Below are 16,067 nucleotides of genomic sequence, written 5' to 3'. Positions count from 1 at the left end.
TGCTAGTATAATGGCTGAGTTTAAAAAAGTTAGAGTGTGCAATGCAGGCAGACGTGCTGCAAATAACGTTCCAATACTGTGAATTGACAAAAGTACAATAGCCACGTTTAGGATGCCACTAGGTACAGTGAGTGTTTGCTAGTATAATGGCTGAGTTTAAAAAAGTTAGAGTGTGCAATGCAGGCAGACGTGCTGCAAATAACGTTCCAATACTGTGAATTGACAAAAGTACAATAGCCACGTTTAGGATGCCACTAGGTACACTGACTGTTTGCTAGTATAATGGCTGAGTTTAAAAAAGTTAGAGTGTGCAATGCAGGCAGACGTGCTGCAAATAACGTTCCAATACTGTGAATTGACAAAAGTACAATAGCCACGTTTAGGATGCCACTAGGTACACTGACTGTTTGCTAGTATAATGGCTGAGTTTAAAAAACTTGGAGTGTGCAATGCAGGCAGATGTGCTCTGCAAATGTCTTGGCACTAGTGGGACTATAGCGAAGTCCAATAGCCACGTATAGGATGCCACTAGGTACACTGAGTGTGTGCTAGTATAATGGCTTCGTTATAATTAGTTGGAGTGTGCAACGCAGGCAGATGCGCTCTGCAAATGTCTTGGCACTAGTGGGACTATAGCAAAGTCCAATAGCCACGTATAGGATGCCACTAGGTACACTGAGTGTTTGCTAGTATAATGGCTTCGTTATAATTTGTTGGAGTGTGCAACGCAGGCAGATGCGCTCTGCAAATGTCTTGGCACTAGTGGGACTATAGCAAAGTCCAATAGCCACGTATAGGATGCCACTAGGTACACTGAGTGTTTGCTAGTATAATGGCTTCGTTATAATTAGTTGGAGTGTGCAACGCAGGCAGATGCGCTCTGCAAATGTCTTGGCACTAGTGGGACTATAGCAAAGTCCAATAGCCACGTATAGGATGCCACTAGGTACACTGAGTGTTTGCTAGTATAATGGCTGAGTTTAAAAAACTTGGAGTGTGCAATGCAGGCAGATGTGCTCTGCTAATGTCTTTGCACTAGTGGGACTATAGCAAAGTCCAATAGCCACGTATAGGATGCCACTAGGTACACTGAGTGTGTGCTAGTATAATGGCTTAGTTATAATTCGTTGGAGTGTGCAACGCAGGCAGACGTGCTGCAAATGTCTTGGCACTAGTGGGACTATAGCAAAGTCCAATAGCCACGTATAGGATGCCACTAGGTACACTGAGTGTTTGCTAGTATAATGGCTTCGTTATAATTTGTTGGAGTGTGCAACGCAGGCAGATGCGCTCTGCAAATGTCTTGGCCCTAGTGGGACTATAGCAAAGTCCAATAGCCACGTATAGGATGCCACTAGGTACACTGAGTGTTTGCTAGTATAATGGCTGAGTTTAAAAAACTTGGAGTGTGCAATGCAGGCAGATGTGCTCTGCTAATGTCTTTGCACTAGTGGGACTATAGCAAAGTCCAATAGCCACGTATAGGATGCCACTAGGTACACTGAGTGTTTGCTAGTAAAATTGCTTAGTTTAAAAAACTTGGAGTGTGCAATGCAGGCAGATGTGCTCTGCAAATGTCTTTGCACTAGTGGGACTATAGCAAAGTCCAATAGCCACAGATAGGATGCCACTAGGTACACTGAGTGTTTGCTAGTATAATGGCTTAGTTAGAATGAGTTGGAGTGTGCAGAGGACAAGAGGGTACAGTGGCAGGATTGTGGTGCTCTGGGTAGAGGAATGGAAGCCTGCCTTTCTATTCCCTCCTAATGGTGAAATGCAGGGAGGAAATCCCTGACCTGGGCTACACAGACGCTGTTGCTGTTTGCAGGACCTGTCACCTATGGCTCTCTGACCCTGCCGGTACGAGCCCTTAAAAGGACTGCTAGAATGTGCTCTCCCTAAGCTGTCTAACGCTGTGTATGCAGCGCATACAGCTGTATCGGCGATAGGACAAAGGACGGAACTGCGACAGTGATGTCTGACACCAAAGACGCAGAAGGCAGATAATGGCGATCGTGAAGAAAATGTCCGGTTTTATAATGCAGGGACATGTGACATGCAGATCCTATCACACATGCCGTTGCTTCTCTGCCTCAAAGTCCACTTAGGTGTGTGTGTGTCTGTGATTGGCTGACATGCTGGCCAGCCCCACAAGACGCGCGCGCTTAGGGAAGGAAGACAAGAAAAAAAAAAAAAAAAATGGCGATCGCCATTATAGAAACAGCAGTGATCTGAAGGCGCTGTTCACGCACACTATACACTGAAATGTGATAATAGTTTGATTCACAGAGTGACTTACACTATTACAGCAGAAACCAAGCTAAGATTTAGCTGTTTTTTGGCTGCTAGAACCGTTCTCGAACGTTTCTAGAACTATCGAGCTTTTGCAAAAAGCTCGAGTTCTAGTTCGATCTAGAACATGCCCCAAAATCACTCGAGCCTAGAACTGGAGAACCACGAACCACGAACCGCGCTCAACTCTACTGGAGAGCTCTGGCCATTTTTCTAGATTTGAAGCCTAAAAATGAGTAAGGCTCCATTTGCAAAGTCATGGCATCGATGTTCATTTGGAGATACTCCTGTATCATCCTCTCCAGCCGTTGACTATGTGTCAGACTTGTTGTCTCTGGTGGCCTTGCAAAGGAGGGTCTAAAAAAATTATGAAAAGATTCCATAAAATTGCTGTTACCAGCACCAGATACAGTCCTACTGGTACGGGTAGACTGTTGAAGATGACGAGACCGTCCCATGTTTGTCAAGTTAGAACTGGGAGAATCACTCCCTGCACCTGCACGGTTGTTTGGTGGAAAATCTGAGCTAAGATCGAGTAAGAGCTTCTGCTGATACTCCTGCATACGTACGTCCCTTTCTATGGCTGGAATTATGTCACAAAATTTGGACTTGTACCGGGGATCTAATAGTGTGGCAATCCAGTAGTCATCCTCACTTCTAATTTTGACAATACGAGGGTCATGTTGGAGGTAGTGCAACAAGAAGGCACTCATGTGTCTTGCGCAGCCATGCGGACCAAGTCCACGCTGTGTTTGTGGCATAGAGGTGCTACCCGTTCTTTCTTCCTCTGACATCTCCCCCCAACCTCTTTCAACTGAAATTTTACCAAGGTCTCCCTCATCTGCTGAGTCTTCCATGTCCATGGACAGTTCGTCCTCCATTTCTTCATGTTCTCCTGCACCTTCCTCAACATTTCGCCTGCTACTATGCGCCCTTGTTGATCCCTGTCCCCCATGGTCCCATGCCTGCTGCATTGGTGATGATGAACGTCTGGACCTTGGTGATGTTGTTGTCCCTTGCGCATATGAATCCTCCTGTAGTTCCTCCTCTTCCTGTTGTCCCACCCCCTTACTCCGAATAGTGTTTAGCGTGTGCTCCAGCATGTAAATGACTGGAATTGTCATGCTGATAATGGCATTGTCAGCGCTAAACATATTCGTCGCCATGTCGAAACTGTGCAGAAGGGTGCATAGGTCCTTGATCTGAGACCACTCCATCAGGGTGATCTGCCCCACCTCTGCATCTCGTTGGCCCAGGCTATACGTCATGACGTATTGCACCAGGGCTCGGCGGTGCTGCCACAGCCGCTGTAACATGTGGAGAGTCGAATTCCAGCGTGTCGCCACATCGCATTTCAAGCGATGAACCGGCAGGCCGAAAAACTTCTGGAGAGATGCAAGTCGCTCAGCTGCGGCGGTTGAACGTCGGAAGTGAGCAGACAGTTTTCGTGCCCTGGTCAGAAGGCCATCTAGGCCGGGATAGTGTGTTAAGAATTGCTGGACAACAAGGTTCAACACGTGAGCCATACAAGGCACGTGTGTCACCTTGCCCAGGCGAAGGGCCGCACCCAGGTTTGCAGCATTGTCGCACACGGCCTTACCAGGCTGCAGGTTGAGTGGAGACAACCATTTATTAAACTCGGACCGCAGAGCTGACCACAACTCCTCAGCTGTGTGACTCCTATTCCCAAGACATGTCAAGCTAAAGACCGCCTGATGCCGTTGCGCTCTGCTGTCAGCATAGTAATGAGGGGTGCGTGATTCCTTCTGCGCAGTGAGAACGTTGGTGGCCTGACCAGGCAGGCTTGGGGCGGAGGTGGAGGACCCAGATGAGGTGGAGGAGGCAGAAGCAGTGGCGGAACTTGGACAGACAGAGGATTGACACACAAGTCGTGGGGACGGCAAGACTTGTGCAGCAGACCCTTCACCATCTATCACCATAGTTACCCAGTGCCCAGTCAGCGACATGTAACGTCCCTGTCCATGCTTACTGGTCCAAGTATCGGTGGTGAAATGCACCCGTTCACACACAGAGTTTCTCAAGGAAGTGGTGATGTTGTGTGCGACATGCTGGTGTAGCGCGGGCACACCTTTCTTAGAGAAGTAGTGGCGACTGGGCATCTGGTACTGGGGCACAGCGACAGACATAAGGTCTCTAAAATCCTGTGTGTCCACTAGGCGGAAAGGCAGCATTTCGGTAGCCAAGAGCTTACAGAGGGATAGAGTCAACCTCTTAGCTTTGTCATGGGTCGCAGGAAATGGCCTTTTATTTGACCACATTTGAGGGACAGAGATCTGGCTGCTGTGTGTAGACGGTGTTGAGTAGGGTGTCCCTGTAAAAATGCAGGTTTGTGAGGAAAGTGAAGGCGGAGACATGATGTTGCCTTCATCCAACGTTGGTGCTATCGATGTCTGAGAGAGCTGTACACACTCACTTGTTTCCCCTTCCAAACCAACTGACGACCTATCAAGCAAACTGCCTGTTGCGGTTACAGTGGTGGAAGTTGTGCGTGGAAAACCAGGTGTGACAGCTGTCCCCACAGTCCTAGAAGATGAAGAGCGCGCGGATGCACTGGAAGGGGCAGGCCGTGGATGGTTCGCTCCGCTAGGCCGCATTGCAGCACGGTGAGCTTCCCACCGGGACCTATGATATTTATTTATGTGACGATTCATGGAAGAAGTTGTCAAACTGCTGAGGTTTTGACCTCTACTAACAGAATCACGACAAATTTTACACATCACATAATTTGGGCGATCTTTTTCTATGTCAAAAAAGGACCAGGCTAGGCAAGGCTTAGAGGGCATGCGACCTGCTGAGCCCCCCCGACTAGTGCTCAGAGGCACAGTGGTGGCTGATGATGCAGTTGTAGACGTGCTACCAGTGCTCCGACTCTGTCCAGGAAGGCGCAAGGTAACTTCGTCGTCGGTTGCATCCTCCTCCACCGCCTCTGTTGACCTCCTTGAGTGCCTGACTGGGGGTTGACAGTAGGTGGGATCTAGAACTTCATCATCAATTGTTGTGTTTGCACTCCCCTCACCCTCAGACCGAGCCTCTTCTTGCCCTGACCGAAAATTTAAGTTGTCATCCCAATCTGGTATCTGGGTCTCATCGTCATCAGTATGTTCCTCATTGTCTATAACCACAGGTGTTACAGTTTGTGACAAAGGGTCAATATTACGCTCAGAAACTTGGTCCTCACGGCCTGAATCAGAGTCACAAAGGTTCTGGGCATCACTGCAGACCATTTCCTGGTCTGTACTCACTGTAGCTTGGGAGCAGACTATAGTGTGACTGAACAGCTCTGCAGACTCAGCCATCTCAGTTCCACCATACTGTGCAGGGCTGATGGAGACTTCAGAGCTGGGAGAAAGCAAGTTTGATTGGGATGACAACTCAGAGGTCTGGTGTTTTTTGGATGCGGTACTTGAAGTGGCTGAGAGGGCACTTGTTGGACCACTTGAGATCCATTCAAGCATTTTCCTTTTTTGGCCATCATCTAGCTTTGTTCCTGTTGTTCGTGTCCGTAAAAAAGGGAGCACATCGGATTGTCCACGGTAAGTAGTAGACATCTTACTTTTGCTGGTAGATGGTCTATCTTCAGCAGATGATAATGGAGCTTTGCCACCTTCCCCACGGACAAACCCTTTTTTTCCTTTTCCACCACGCCTCTTCCCCTTTCCACCAGCATCTGTCATTTTGCCACTCATGTTGATTGCGACAAGATTGTGCACTGAAAATGTGGTAGTAAAAATTGAGAGGTGGTGTAGATTGCAGCGGTGGTCTAGCTTTATTAACAGCAGAATAATAAAGAATAAATATCCCTGACAATGCAACTACGGCCCTTAAACTGGCAGCATAAATTGCTAGTCTAATGGCTTAGTAACAATGAGTTGGAGTGTGCAATGCAGGCAGACGTGCTGCAAATATCTTTGCACTAGTGGGACTATACAGAAGTTTAATAGCCACGTTTAGGATGACACTAAGTTCACTCAGTGTTTGCTAGTATAATGGCTTAGTTATAATGAGTTTGAGTGTGCAATGCAGGCAGAGGTGCTGCAAATATCTGTGCACTACTGGGACTATACAGAAGTCCAAGAGCCACGTTTAGGATGACACTAAGTTCACTCAGTGTTTGCTAGTATAATGGCTTAGTTATAATGAGTTTGAGTGTGCAATGCAGGCAGAGGTGCTGCAAATATCTGTGCACTAGTGGGACTATACAGAAGTCCAATAGCCACGTTTAGGATGACACTAAGTTCACTCAGTGTTTGCTAGTATAATGGCTTAGTTTTAATGAGTTTGAGTGTGCAGTGCAGGCAGACGTGCTGCAAATATCTTTGCACTAGTGGGACTATACAGAAGTCCAATAGCCACGTTTAGGATGACACTAAGTTCACTCAGTGTTTGCTAGTATAATGGCTTAGTTATAATGAGTTTGAGTGTGCAATGCAGGCAGACGTGCTGCAAATATCTTTGCACTAGTGGGACTATACAGAAGTACAATAGCCACGTTTAGGATGACACTAGGTACACACAGTGTTTGCTAGTATAATGGCTTAGTTATAATGAGTTGGAGTGTGCAGAGGACAGGAGGGTACAGTGCCAGGGTTGTGGGTCTCTGGGAAGAGGAATGGAAGCCTGCCTTTCTATTCCCTCCTAATGGGGAAATGCAGCGAGGAAATCCCTGAACTTAGCTACACAGACGCTGTCATCTTGTGTAGCTGTTAAACTCTGTTTTCAGGACCTGTCACCTATGGTTCTGACCCTGCCCGTATAAGCCCTTAAAAGGACTGATAGAAAGTGCTATCCCTAAGCTGTCCAGTGCTGTGTATGGAGCGCATACAGCAGTATCGGCGATAGGACTCAGGACGGAGCTGCGCCAGTGATGTCTGACACCAAGGACGCAGAAGAGATAATGGCGTCCGGACGGGCAGATACTCATTTTTATAATGCAGGGACATGTGACATGGACATCCTATCACACATGCCGTTGCTTCTCTGGCTAAAAGTCCACTTAGCTGTGTGTGTGTCTGGGATTGGCTGACATGCTGGCCCTCCCCACTACACGCGCGCGCTTAGGGAAGGAAGACAAGGAAAAAAAAAAAAATGGCGATCGCCATTATCCATACAGCAGTGATCTGAAGGCGCTGTTCCCGCACACTATACACTGAAATGTCATAATAGTGTGAGTCACAGAGTGACTTACACTATTACAGCGGAAAGCCAGCTAGGAATTAGCTGTTTTTTTGCTGCTAGAACCGTTCTCGAACGTATCTAGAACTATCGAGCTTTTGCAAAAAAGCTCGAGTTCTAGTTCGATCTAGAACAGCCCCCAAAATCACTCGAGCCGCGAACTGGAGAACCACGAACCACGAACCGTGCTCAACTCTAGTAGAGGTATAAGGAGGACTTCTACCAGCAATCACCCCCCACATTAGTGTGTGTATGGGTCCTAATCAGTAAATGCAGTTGAAAGTGTGCATGATCTATAATGGCAGCAATACCAAAATATCTGCCTCAGTAACAAGATGTCTTCCTTGATAGACCAGACTAACAAATCTGCTGCACGTATATAGAAAAATAAAGCTCAAAGACTGTCCAAGGGTAATTACCAAACTGTATGTGGATAGCAAAAGAATTTATAAGAATATCAAGGCTTACCCATATTATGGACAGAAAGAGGCAAAAGACCCAAACTGTGGGGGGAAGAAGAGCAGCTCCCAGTCCTGAACGCGTATCGCTCTCGCTTCCTCAGCAGGCTGGAGGCAAGCGGGGAGTCGAGCTAGAGCATGTCGCCGGTACACGGCGATACACAAACGTGCACCGTGTAACAGAGAGATGCAATGACAGGTCCTACATGACGCGTCATAGTCATGTGACCAGTCTGTAGCCAATGAGATAACAGGCATGTGACTGGTCACATGGCTATTTTTCACGTCATGATAGGTCCTGCATCACTGCTGGCAGTGCTGGTTACCGGGAAGATTCAGCGATCATCGGATGGAATAGCGGCAGGAGACAGAGTGCAGGAGGGATCGCGGGGACCGGTAAGTGTTATGGCAATGTTTATTAACTGTATGTGTACATTTATAATGTGTTTTTATGTGTTTGTGATTGCCTCCTATTGTTTCCTATGCGGTTCGAGTGGTTCGCCGAACCGGTTCGCCGAACCGAACTCGAACGAGACCTCCGTTCGGCGAACCGAACTCGAGCCGAACCACGGCCGGTTCGCTCATCTCTAGTCCCGGGACTGTCACATCTAATGGATGCGGCAATTCCGGGCGGCTGCTGGGTGATATTGTTAGGGTAGTGGGCTCCCGATAACGTGGTGCTCTCCATCCTGACAATACCAGCCTCCAGCCATGGATCTTTATCCTGGCTGGTATCAAATATGGGGGGGACCTGCATTTTTTTTTTTCTTTATTTATTTATTTTACTGCACGATATAGACCCGCCCGCCAGCGGCTGTGATTCGTTGCAGTGAGACAGCTGTCACTCATCGTGGGGGCGTGTCTGACTGCAACCAAATCATGGGCGCCGGTGGGCGGGGAAAGCATGGAATACCTGATTGAATAATGAAGCGGCAGCCATTTTCTAAAGAGGAAAAGACGCCGCAGATTTCTGACAGCCGTGCAGCGAGACGCCCCATAATCGGTGAGTAGGAAAGAGAGAGGGATTGTGCTGGGGACACAGGACGCATGCAGATAGCAACGTGTGAACATAGCCTTACTGTGAAAAGCCACGTTTTTGTTGATAAAACCGTTCTCGAACCTAACTGTCGAGCTTTTAGCAAAAAGCTCGAGTTCGAGCTCGAGCTCGAACACCCCCCAAAATCACTCACACATGAAATTGGCGAACCTCGAACATCCGCTCATCTCTAATTAAGTGTCAATTAAAAGTTTTCAAATGTATACGACTTTGTGTCAAAATTTTGGTGCAAAAATTGTTCTAACAGTTCTAAATTAAAGCATCCTAAAGGTAGTATAGTGTCTGTGATAAATTTAGTGCATAAAATCTAATTCTAGGAAGTCTATATTTCTGATAGTATTAGTAAATCTCTCTCAAAATGTCCACATTGTTTTTTCTGTGTTCTAGGTTTTTTTGGCTAATGAATCAATGTATTTTTGAGATGTTACTTGATTTATACACTCAATTGAAAAAAGAAAAGTCATGGAGTTAAGGATATAACAGCATCAATAGACATGCTAATGATATGCTAATGATTTTTTTTCTTTTTATCCAAACATATTGATTTACTCAGTATTTAAGAAGAGGGTCATGAACCGAAATATATGCACTCACATGCCTTGGCATGTTATCAGTGAAGTTATTAATTGTTATCTGAAGAAAGTTCTGCCACAATGATTGCACTTTGGCAAATCATCAAGATCTGTAGTTGGCAGCTCCATTTGTAATTGCCGACCAATGACATACCAATTGTGCTCAATGTAGGATGTTTTCAAGGCTATAGACACTGCATGCTAAGGTAGCACATTTAGTCCTTCTGTTACAGTGTTGGTGGAAAGCAGGGAACATGGGCACCTTGACTGGCCCTCAGGCTAGGGGATCCTAGCTATTCCTAATCTCAGAGTTACCTCTGGTGGTGATGATAAAAAAGGCCGCCTTCCTTTCCCTGCTCCTGACCAGCCCTGATCTTATACCGCTTTCCCCAAACCCTAGAGAAGGCCAAGGCAAGAGTGATAAAACCAACAGAAATAGACAAACAGGGGAAACCAAATCTCTATCTCACGGAACACACACACAGAGATATAAGACAAAAAGAGCTTTGGAGGAAAATAAGAACAGGGAGGAAACAACAAGACAATGGGAGAAATCCACAACAACTCCATTCACAAAGTAATACAATCACCAGCAGACTGCGATACAGCAGCACAGGACCGATTTAGCAAAAGCTTTGGTCGGCGTGGGAAGACAGGCTCCACCATCTTAAAAAAGGCGGGGAGTGACTGTGATAGCTCTCCCAAAACATGTGATCCAAGAGTTAACCAGCAGGTTAGCAGAAATTAACTCCTGAAAGCCCAATCACTAATGGAAGCACAGCTGGTCATGCCTAAGCCTGCCTGTAACACAGAAGCACCAAAGGAGGCATAGTGTGAACTATCATATTCTGCAGTGTGAATAGCATTAGATGCCACCATGACACTTGGTGATTAAATAGCCAGCACCTTGTGACACCTTCATAGGCTGCTCACAGTAGTATCAGAAAAATGTTGCCTGGGGAACTTTGGAAAATGACCTTAACACTAATTCCACTACCAAATCAATAGAATGGTGAGCCCTTAGTCTAACTGAAATGAAGACTAGCAACATACAACTATTATGTCTAAGACTACAGCATATTATGCCACCTTAAACCATGAATAAACTGAATATCCCCTTCAATTGTTACTGCTCCACTGATTCTGCTGTTTTTCTTTTTCTCTCACTTTTCCCCCCACACACGCACCTCCCAAGTATTAATGATTCTCATTTTTCCTTCAACCAACTAGGTGTATACCACTTACCTTCTCTGTGAGCAACAATTGTTTTTACTCTTCTAATCAATCAAAACATGTCCACACCTACAGAGAAGACCTGTGGTATACACCCAGTTGTTTGAAAAGAAAACAAGACTAATTAATACTGGGGGGAGGGGAGTGGGCATAAGGGAAAGTTTACATCTTTATTACCAAGGAGAATAACTTTGGAATAGAGGGACACAGAAGAAAAAAACGAAACTTTTCCAGAATCATTGCAGCATCATCAATTGGGGGAAATTCTCAGTTTAATTTAAAAACATCCAGTGAAAGGACATGCTGTTGTGTCCCAGTCCTACTGTTGATTATTTTGCATGGTGCTTAGAGTTGTTGTGGAGTTCTTGTTGTTTCCTCCCTGCTCTTACTTTCCTACTTACCTCTGATTGACCTGCAGGGTTTTTTTGGGGGTTAATAAAGTGGTGAAAAAGGGTGTTTTTTATTTCAAATAAAGGATTGTTTCGGTGTTTGTGTTTATTTACTTTAATTACTAATCTGTTAATGGGAGAGGTCTCATAGACACCTACAATTACTAATATAGGGCCTAATGAGCAGCCCCAAAAGTGAATGGGCAACCCCAGAACAGTTACTGCAGCGCTGGAGCCTCGGCAAGTATAGTGCACCTGCTCCTATCCCCCTATGCCTTCTACCACCATTTTTAATTGCCGGATTCTGGTCCCCATAAACCTATATGGGGATTGGCATGTGGCCAGATATCTAGGATCAATTCTGGGCGGCAACCGTATTTTTTTTTTTTTTTTTTTTTTAAATCCAGTTTGGCCTGCCGGTCCCGGTTACCTGCAAGTCTATCCATCACTAATCACAAGTTATAGTCCCCTAAAAGGGCTATTAAATCAGTGAAAAGTAAACTAAAATGTATTAAAAAAAATATGAAAAAAAGAAATAAATAAAAGTTCAAATCACTCGCCTTTTACCCCATTGAAAATAAAGATGATAAAAAAAATACACATATGTTGTATTGCTCAGTTCAGATAAGTCTGATCTGTCAAAACATAAAAATAGCCTGCTCGGAAAAAACTGGAAACAAAAAAAAAATAAAAAATGTCAAAATTAAATTTTTTTGGTTGCTGCAATACCACAAAAAATGATGTAACATGCAATCAAACCATCATATCTATCCCAAAGTAATATCAGTAAAAATGGTGCCTCGTCCTGCAAAAAAAAAAAAGCCATCCTAGAACACCACTGACTGAAAAATGTGTTATGGGTCTTGAGAAATGGCGACAAAACCCTCCCGATTATTTTTTTGCAAACATCTGATTTTTTTTCATCACTAAAATAATAAAAAAAACTGGATGTTTGGTGCCCCCAGAATCGTACGGATGAGGAAAATCTTGTTTTGGGGTCATTTTTAGCACAAAATGTACACTGTAAAAACAATTCCCAAAAACCATGCCAGAATTGTGTTTCTTTTCACAATTTCTCCATGTATGGATTTTTTCCCCTTCCAGGCCCGTTTCACACGTCAGTGAAAAACACAGATGTTCTTCACTGACGTGTAAAACACGCACATGTCCCTCCGTGTTCCGTGATTCACGGCACACGTGGGTTGTCCATGTGCACTCCGTGATCCGTGATCCCGTGATTGCATATGGACATTACTCACCTGCCTTCACTGCTGCTGTCCATGGTGCTGAAGTCTCCAGCTCTGCAGCGTCCGCCCACCGCTCTCAGCAGCTACTTCCTGGTCGGCTGTTTCTGCTCTCATGAATATTCATGAGCCAGGCAGGAGCTGCCGAGAACAGAGGCTGCACAGCAAATCGCAGGCAAGGTAAGTTGAAAATATTTCATATGTCCGTGATTTTCTGGTACGTGTTTCACTGATCACACACGGATCACACCATAGTGTGGTCCGTGGGTCATCAGTGATGCCAGAAAAAAACTGACTTGTCTACGTGCAGAATCACGGCCACGCGTGCACGCAGACACGTTCAGTGAAAAAACACTGATGTGTGAGTGTCGCGGGCGGGGAGGATGCCACTGCGCTGCGCTCGCTCGCTCTCGGGTCTAGCGCTGCTGTGATGGCTGCTCGGTGGCTCGAGCGGTGGGCCGGATCCGGGGACTCGAGCGGCGCTCCTCGCCCATGAGTGAAAGGGGGTGGTTGGTTTGGGGAATTTAGTCCGTGACGCCACCCACGGGTTGTGGTGAGGTTGGGCACCACCGCTGCTGGTGACGGGGATCCCGGGAGCGATGGTAGGGAGCAGCTGGGATGTTGTTTTCCCCCTCCGTGGGTAGGGGTTGGTGGTCCCGGGGCCTGGTGAGGTGACGGGGAGGCAGGGTTGGCAAGGTGCAAGGTCGCCTGGACTGCACAGCGTGGTGCCGGATGGCACGGTTGTACTCACTCAGCCACAAATGTACGCAAAGTCTCTGGTAAACCAAACGGCTGGATGGACGGGTCTCGCAGCCGGCTGCTGTGGCTTCTCCCGGACGGTTAGTGATGGCTGCCTTTCCCTGCACCTTTGTGTATGTTCGGTCCCGATGGCTTCCCACCGGTAACCCGCTCCCCATCGTATATATGTGCCAGAGGAGCCCTTTTGCCCGCAGGCTCTGGCCCTTGGAACTCCAGCTGTGGTGGTAGCTGTATTTCCCTCTACTGGTCGGATGGTTGCCTTCTATCGGGTCTTGGGTGTTAGGAAACCCCTGGGGTTCCGGTCACTGACGGATTTGATCTCTTAACGGCGACTCCAAGCCTGGTCGGGGTCCGCAGGCCCTGCCTGTGTGTGCTGGCTTCACTTCGCTCCCCGAGTCGGCACCGGCGGGCCACCGCCCGACCCCGGTCCTACGGTTCCTCTTTGATTCGCCTCTCCTGCAGACGGCCACCACCGTCTGCCAACCTTGCTCTTAGTGCCCGGGCCACTCACCCGGACACGGTCAGTTTACTCCTTCACTCCTCACACTAGCACTTCCCTAACTGAACTGAACTTACTTCCTTTTCCCGCCTCCAGGACTGTGAACCCCTCAGTGGGTGGGGCCAACCATCTGGCTCCACCCCACCTGGTGTGGACATCAGCCCCTGGAGGGAGGCAACAAGGATTTTGTGTGTGGCTGATGTGCCTGTCTCGGGGTGGGGGTGTGTGTTGTAGTACCTGTGATGACCTGGCTAGTCCAGGGCGCCACATGAGCAGACCCATTGATTATAATGGGTCTGTGTATGTCAGTGATTCTGGTACGTTTTAAAAAAAAGCACAAAACGTACCAGAATAACTGACGTGTGAAAGGGGCCTTATCGTACACTATATGGCAAAATAAAAGGTGTTTTTCAGATGCACATCTCCTCCCGCAAAATAACAAGCCCTCATATGCCTATATGTACAGAAAAATAAAAAAGCTATGGCTCTGTGAAGAAGGGGAGGAAAAAACAAAAACACAAAAATGGAAATTGCAGGGGTCAAACAATATTGTATAACTAAAAAAGTGCTCCAAACTGTCTTTTTACTATCAACATTATTATTATTGACTGCCCTTTTGGAGGTTTCAATATATCCATATTTTACAGCATTAGCATGATATTATTAATTTTCCTAATTGGCAGGACAACAATTGAAAACACAAATAGGAATTCTTCACATTTGTATATGTGATAGTTACCGTAATTTAAAATGGTTAAAACACAGAAAGCCATAACAGCGGTCAGATTGTATCCAGCAGTGGAGCAACATGCTGTATAATGAGCAATATGCTAATGTCAGGACAAATATTTGAAGCACTTGGAAGCATAAGCTGAGGCTTTCTGGTTAGTTTTGTCATCCTGTGGGTGATAATAGATAAGGAAGATTCTCAGTTCCTGCAATCAATTCATTGACTCTTGTGCAGCTGTGAAATGTTAGGGGAGCGATTGTTTGGAGATGTTTGGAATTTATAATAAACAGAGCACATACCAACTGTAAAACTTTACTGTAGGTTCTAAGCGCTGGAGAAAATACATTCAGAGCTGAGCAGAAACTTATGACCTCTTGAACCGTAATGGAAAAAATACTATGAATCAAGAAAAGTTTGACATTCACCTCATTTTCTGCCAAAACAAATAGAAAACATTAAAGAAGACGCATCATGGAGTTCACTGGAATTGGAATTTTGTCCAGCGCTGAGAAATTAGATATTTTTGGTAGAATATGTGGGAAAGTGAAATTCTGCAATTTTATTCTTAACTTTTGCAATATTCCTGTTCATCATCATTTAACATTTCTTAGGTATGTTCACACATAGCAGATTTGTTGCTAAAATTCTTGCAATCATTCCCTACATCTGAATAAGATTTGTAAAAACTCAATGTACATGCTGCAGACAGAGCCCTATTTAGAAACAGAGAACAGATATTCCGTTTCAGACATGTCATTAATAATTCTGCATTCCACCTGGAAAGTTTTTTAGATTGGATACAAAATATGAAAGAGGTACAAATGTTTTCATTATACATTTGCTCCATTTACAGTAGTTTTCTCACCTAATATACTAAACAAAAAAACATGCAAGTATTAAGCCTTAGTGATGAAGCCAATATCATTTCCCCTTACAGTATTTTGTCCCCCAGTATTTCCCCAACACTATACTATGGCCCCCAGTATTCCCCCCACACTGTAATATGGCCCAGTATTCCCTCCTACACTGCAATATGGCATGGCCACCAGTATTCCCTCCACACTGTAATATGGCCATCAGTATTTCTCACAACACTGTAATATGGCCCCCATTATTTCCTCCACACTGTATTATGGCCCAGAATATTTTTCGGAAGAGCAAAAAAACCCACAAGAACTTATACCTACCTAACCATGGATCCTGAGAAGTTTGCCAGCAGACAAGACCAAGGCATGGAAAGACCAAAGTGGTGACGTAATCATGCTGCCCCACATCCCTGTCTTGTGAGTTTTCCTTCTGTTCTGTAGACGAAACGCCTAAATTGACCCCAATAATTTGACCCTACATGACCGCAGAGGTTGGCTCCATAAGATTATACAATGATGCCCATACTCAACATTGGCTGACTCTGAGTGTCTTTAACTGCACCCTCAACCATATACACAATCAAACCACAAAACAACTGTGCCACCCCCGTGCCAGCAGCCTGCGGACACTCCGAATGAAAAGGGTGAGGGATGGTGGATGTAGGACCTATATGTACGAGCTGAGCCGTATTAAGTTTGTGACACCACCCACGGTGTGTGGTGAGGTTGGATACCACCGCTGCAGTTACGGGGCACCCGGGGGAGATGTTGTGCA

This window comes from Anomaloglossus baeobatrachus, chromosome 1, assembly GCF_048569485.1.
Source record: "Anomaloglossus baeobatrachus isolate aAnoBae1 chromosome 1, aAnoBae1.hap1, whole genome shotgun sequence".
NCBI lineage: Eukaryota > Metazoa > Chordata > Amphibia > Anura > Aromobatidae > Anomaloglossus > Anomaloglossus baeobatrachus.
Note: the sequence above shows the minus strand (reverse complement) of the source record.